Below are 6,107 nucleotides of genomic sequence, written 5' to 3' on the forward strand. Positions count from 1 at the left end.
GTCTCACTGACCACGTCTATTTTGCTTTCACACGCCAAACACATTCCCAGGCTGAATGGTGAAATCTGATCATTTGAACAAGTTAGGGATTTGGCTACAATAAAGGAGGGTGGGGGGGGGGATGAAACCACCAGTTTCATTTCTCTCACCATGGTCTCAGCCCCCTAGTTCATGGTTGGTTCCATTCTGTAGATCAGTTCACAGCTTTCACAGTTCCAAGCCCTTTGTCACATTCTCACTGTGCTTCTCCCTTTATTCTGAGTCCACTCAGCACCAGGATCTTCAATTCCATCAACAGATCTGAAATTGTGTGATTTCATCATCTAGCCGAGATGTAGTTCGTTGTGTATATGTACCCAAGTTTTTATATCCGGTCCTCTGTTATGGGAGGCTGGGTGACTCCAGAATTTGGTTCCTGTGAATAATTTTGTCATGAGCCTAGAAGTACAAATATTTCCTGATCATTACCTTTGGGCCTCTCAGGGTAGATGCCCAGAGGTAGGATTTCTGGGCCCTCTGGAAAGTCCATCTTTTTGGAGATGTCTTCTAATGACATTTTCACCATGCCATACTTCTTTTAGTCAAAAATGAATCCTTTTACTTATCATGAGCACTTGCAAGTGCTAAAGAACATTGGGGTTATACAGGATTTTTTTTTGAATGAGTGTGGGCACATTCCCCTCCCCCTGCAGTCTCAAACTTCCAGAAGACCTGGCAACTTAAACCCCTCCCCCCCAAAAAAAACCCACGTTATCAGCAATAGTGCTTGGAATTTCTGGACTGCATAGCTGCATTTGAGACCATGTAACAATTCTATTTTTGTTTCAGACTGTCATCCCCATAGGACCAAACCAGTTTAGACATCAGTATCTAAAGCCACCAAATGTTTAGAAACAGAGGAAGTAACAAAACGATCACTAAAAATAAGGGCTTACTAACTTCTGAAAATGACTTAGTGACCTCATTGCAATATACATTAATTTCACACATTTTCTTATCATAGTACTTCTTCCTTCCTTCCTTCCTTCCTTCCTTCCTTCCTTCCTTCCTTCCTTCCTTCCTTCCTTCCTTCCTTCCTTCCTTCCTTCCTCCCTTCCTTCCTTCCTTTCTCCTTCCTTCCTTCTTTCTTTCTTTCTTTCTTTCTCTCTTTCTTTCTCTCTTTCTTTATTTCTTTCTTCTATCTCTCTCTCTCTTTCTTTCTTTCTTTCTTTCTTTCTTTCTTTTCTTTCTTTCCTCTTTCTTCTTTCTTTCTTTCTCTCCCCTCCCTCCCTCCCTCCTCCCTCCTCCCTCCCTCCCTCCCTCCTCCTTCCTTCCCCTTCCCTTTCTCTTCTTTCTTTCTTTCTTTCTTTCTTTCCTTTCTTTCTTTCTTTCTTTCTTTCTTTCTTTCTTTCTTTCTTTTCTTTCTTTCTTTCTTTCTTTCTTTCTTTCTTTCTTTTCTTTCTTTCTTTCTTTCTTTCCTTTTTCTTCTTTCCCTCCCTCCCTCCCTCCCTCCCTCCCTCACCTCCCTCCCTCCCTCCCTCCTCCCTCCCTCCCTCCCTCCCTCCTTCCTCCCTTCCTTCCTTCCTTCCTTTCTTCCTTTCTTTCTTTCTTTCTTTCTTTCTTTCTTTCTTTCTTTCTTTCTTTCTTTCTTTCTTTCTTTCTTCTTTCTTTCTTCTTTCTTTCTTTCTTTCTTTCTTTCTTTCTTTCTTTCTTTCTTTCTTTCTTTCTTCTTTTTCTTCGATTTCCTTTCCTTTTCTTTTTTAATAATTTTGCTCCCACTTACCTGGAAACAATGTAAGATACATAGTCTTTAAAAAAGACAATTATATTTAAAGAAAAAAAAAAGCTTTGTGAGTAACCTGGGGGGGCCTGGTGAAGCCATTGGTGATTTCTGCTAACCGGGCTAGCAAGGGCCCTATGCCAGGATGTGTTATGGGCATCACACTCCTCCATGTGGAGAGAACTGGAAGTTGGGGCCTCTCTGCTCAGCTCCTCCTACAGAGTGTGTAAAGGGTGGGATTTTGGGGGTCAGGAGTCTTAAGCCCTTTCCTGAGTGTCTCACTGTACCAACTTGGGGACAATCCTGAGATGCAACAAGGTTCTGTGATGGAAGTGGACTCTATGGGTTGGGATGGACCTCCAGAAATGGCTCTGGCTTGGCCTCCGTAGTTCCCACTGTGTACAATTCCTTCCCTCCCTCCCTCCTACTCCCTCATGCCTTTGGTGATAGGGAGACAACCCTTTCCATCTTGGGGGTATATTTGCAGGGATCCCCCACTCCCTTTTATGACTTTCTTTGCCTTTTGTTTGTTTGTTTTTGGGCCACAACCCACACTGCTCAGGGGTTATTCTTGGCTCTGCACTCAGAAATTACGCATGTCAGGCTCAGGGACCGTACAGAATGCTGGGGATCAAACTCAAGTCGGTTGCATGCAAGGCAAATACTCTACCCATTTGCTATCTCTGTATCCCTTTGCCTTTTTGATCTTTGATTCTGTAGACTGCCTAAACCATTCTTTGCCATTGAGAGTGGAGAGGATTGTGTGTGTCCTTCTAGATCTGTATCACACTCTCCCAGAGCATGTAGGAAAGGGCATTTTGTTATCTTGGGAGGTTTGCCTGGGTCCATATTTTCAGCAGCTGGATATGTCAGGGGGTGCCATTATTTAATCTACCCTTCTGTAATCTCTTCCTTTATCTTCCTTTTTGCTTTCTTCTTCCCTGCCATCTCTCTCACTCTCAGCTGCAATCCCTCTCAGTGTTAGGGCTGAAAAGAAAAGACAGGACTCAGGGCTTGCCTGGCATGCTGCTGATGCAGATCGATTCCTGGCACTACACATGTGCCCCTAAACACCCCCACTTTTTATAGTTTTGAGGTTACACCTGACAACTCTCAGAAGTTACTCCTGGCTCTGCACTCAGAAGTTGCTCCTGGCAGGCTCAGGGGACCATATGGGATCCCTAGATTCGAACCACCATCTGTCCTGTATTGGCCGCATGCAAGGCAAATGCCCTACTGCTGTGCTATTGTTCTGGTCCCAAGCACCCCTACTTTTGAGTATAGAGCCAGGACCATCCTCTGAGCACTGAGAACCCCTCCCAAACTCACCAGACTAAGATAGGTGTTGGAACTCCAAAAGTAGGTGCAGATATCCCAGTCCTTGGGGCTTTTCCAGTCACTCCAACAGGAATCTCCCTGCACAAGGTGGGTGGAATAGCCCAGGAAGGAACAAAGGAGTTAGCCTGTAAGAGGGAACCTTGCCCTGGGTCCAGTGCTTCCTTCTCCATGGAATGTATGCTGTGGTATCTCTGCTGTGAGTAATATTAATTCAGATAAACCTTGTGCATCATCTGAAACAATAAATTCCAGGCATTCTTTTCACATGAGCTTCTACAGAAGGCTGGCAAGAATGGTCCAATATGGCATGAGTAGCAATGAAAAGAAAAAGATGGGAGTTGTGAGAGGAAATGTGGACTGTGACAGGGCTGGAGCTGTGGGCCCAGGAAACTTGGGTCAGCAGAGGAGACTCAACTTTCAGACTTGGATGCTTTCAAATGTAAGGAGAACGGGAGGGAAAAGCAATGTATCCCATTTACCAAAGCCAGAAAAAGGTATTTGGGGCTCCCTTAGGATGGTTGAATAGATTTTTGGGGAGCAGGCAGGTGGAGGCATCTCCCACAGGCCAGGTTTCTGTCTTGTGTTTTGTGGATGGAACCAGATAGCTCTTTGGAGAGGAAGTTGGAGAGGAAATATAGGGACTTGCTGCCAGGACCTGAGATTCTCTCTTTCCCTGAATCTGAATGGACCTTCTTGCCCATGGAAGTTGTTTCAAGGAAGAATGAGGAATGCTTGATTGTTCAATCCACACAAATGTTCCATTCTGTCAGTGAGGAGGCATTTGGCAAAAAAAAAAAAAAAAAAAAAAAGGACACACAGTCCACAGTGTCTGCTAAATCCTTCTGCTAATGTGCCTCAAAACTATTAGGAGCCAGGGCCGTGAGAGATTGCACAGCGGTGTTTGCCTTGCAAGCAGCCAATCCAGGACCAAAGGTGGTTGGTTCGAATCCTGGTGTCCCATATGGTTCCTCATGCCTGCCAGGAGCTATTTCTGAGCAGACAGCCAGGAGTAACCCCAGAGCACTGCCGGGTGTGGCTCAAAAACAAAAACAAAAAACAACAAAAACAAACTCCCCCAACCCCCCCCAAAAAAAAACAAAAACAAAAACAACAAAACAACTATTAGGAGCCAGAGAGCAACCCAGCAGGACTCTAGCAGGGGACAACTCAGGCTGTGCTTCAAGCTTGTGCGTAGGCAGTTGAGTTAGGATGACAAGTGGGTAGGTTTTTATGACTCTGTCTTACAAACATTTTTAGAAAGTCCATGACTGTCCATAGGGAAATTGCTTACCCACTCCACCCCTAACCTTGACTTCGCTGGTCACGAGCAATTCTTTACAGCCTGCTTACCTAGATGATGGACAAATCAAAAACACATCACCCAGGTTAACTGTTATAGATCAAGTTGTCAAAGTGACTTTCAACCAACTCTAAAGTCTTCTGCATTTTCACACCTTTGGACTATTTGGTGAGAGCAATTGTTCAATGAGTTGTGGTTCTCTATGGAGAGCTACTTTGCAGATCATGTAGGGCTCTTGAACACACCATCTGTCCTTCACAGAATGTTCATCAAGCTTATCTGCACATGTGAATTTTGCTTCCTAAGTGGTTTTCTTTAGCTGGGTTATTGGATCATATTATAAACTGACCATGATGCGAATAAAGATACAGGAACCTGAAGATATCCCAAGTCACTTTTATGGTTAAATTCCCAAGTTACCTAATATTTTCCCACTCCCATTCTTAAAAGGAAAAAGTTGAGTCTCTATATTTATAGTTAGCTTTGATTTTTAATAATAGGGATAACTTTAGAACCTTTGAAAAGTTTAAATTTTCTTCTAAACACTTATGTTAGGGTTAAACATTTCCAGAAGTAATCAGCTTATTTTGGAGAAATAAGAGTAGTAGACATTTATGTATGTATCCAAGAAAAGCCAATTTATCTAAAATATCATTTTTAAATATTGCTAAATTTAAGGAGGATTTCTAGAATGCATAGAATTTTGGGGGACTTTTTCTAGTTTAACAGACATCTTGTACATAAAACATTAATATAAATTAAATATTACCTAATAGTTTTTTCTTGGCAAACATTGATGCAAAGTTCACTTCTTTGACTATATTATTAATTCTGTGTCATCACAGAAGGTAGCTCAGTTTTATTTTGAGATTTGTTTATTTTTCCTGGATATTTAGGATGAATAGCTCAGCATAACAAATTATTCTATATGCTTTAGTTTCAAGTGTTCAAAGTGGAATCCAAGTTTTAGCATCAGGAACCAATTAAATGATAGTTATATCTGACTGAAAAATTAATTGTCCAGAACAGAAACTGTGTAGTTTAAGTTTTTTTAATTTTTTTAGTCCCCTTCCCCCATTCCTCAGCACTTCTGTTTTAAATAAAAATCTGGATGATTCCCAAGAAAATACAAAGTATTTTTATTATTATTTAAAATTTATTTTATTAAAACCATTGTGATTTACAAAGTTTTTCATAGTTGAATTTCAGATATATTTCAGATACATAGTGAATCAAGGGTCATTCCCACTACCATGTCAACCTCTTTTCACCAACGTTCCTAGAGTGTATCCTATACCACCACCACCCTTTGCCCCCTGGCCTGCCAGTATAACAGGCCCATTTTAAGTTTACATTGCTATAATTTGGGTCTCTTGATTCTATTGCTGTTGACTTTGGCTTGGATATTTAATTCTGTCCATTTTAAAATTTTTTTTAATTAAATAATATTTTTTATTGTGACCAAAACGTGAGTAACAAATAATTCACAGTAATATTTAAGGTACATAGTGACAATGAATCAGGGCCATTCCCACCACCAGGGTTGTCCTCCCTCCCCCTCTTTTCCCAGCATGTGTCCCATATCTCCCTCTTTTGCCCCCCGCCCCCCAGTGTAACTGTTCCCCTCTGTTTCTCTCTGTATATAGCTTGTTGTATACAGGGTATCGATTCTGTTGTTGACTTTGGGTTTGGTGTTTAGTTCTGATCATT

Source organism: Suncus etruscus, chromosome 14, assembly GCF_024139225.1.
Source record: "Suncus etruscus isolate mSunEtr1 chromosome 14, mSunEtr1.pri.cur, whole genome shotgun sequence".
NCBI lineage: Eukaryota > Metazoa > Chordata > Mammalia > Eulipotyphla > Soricidae > Suncus > Suncus etruscus.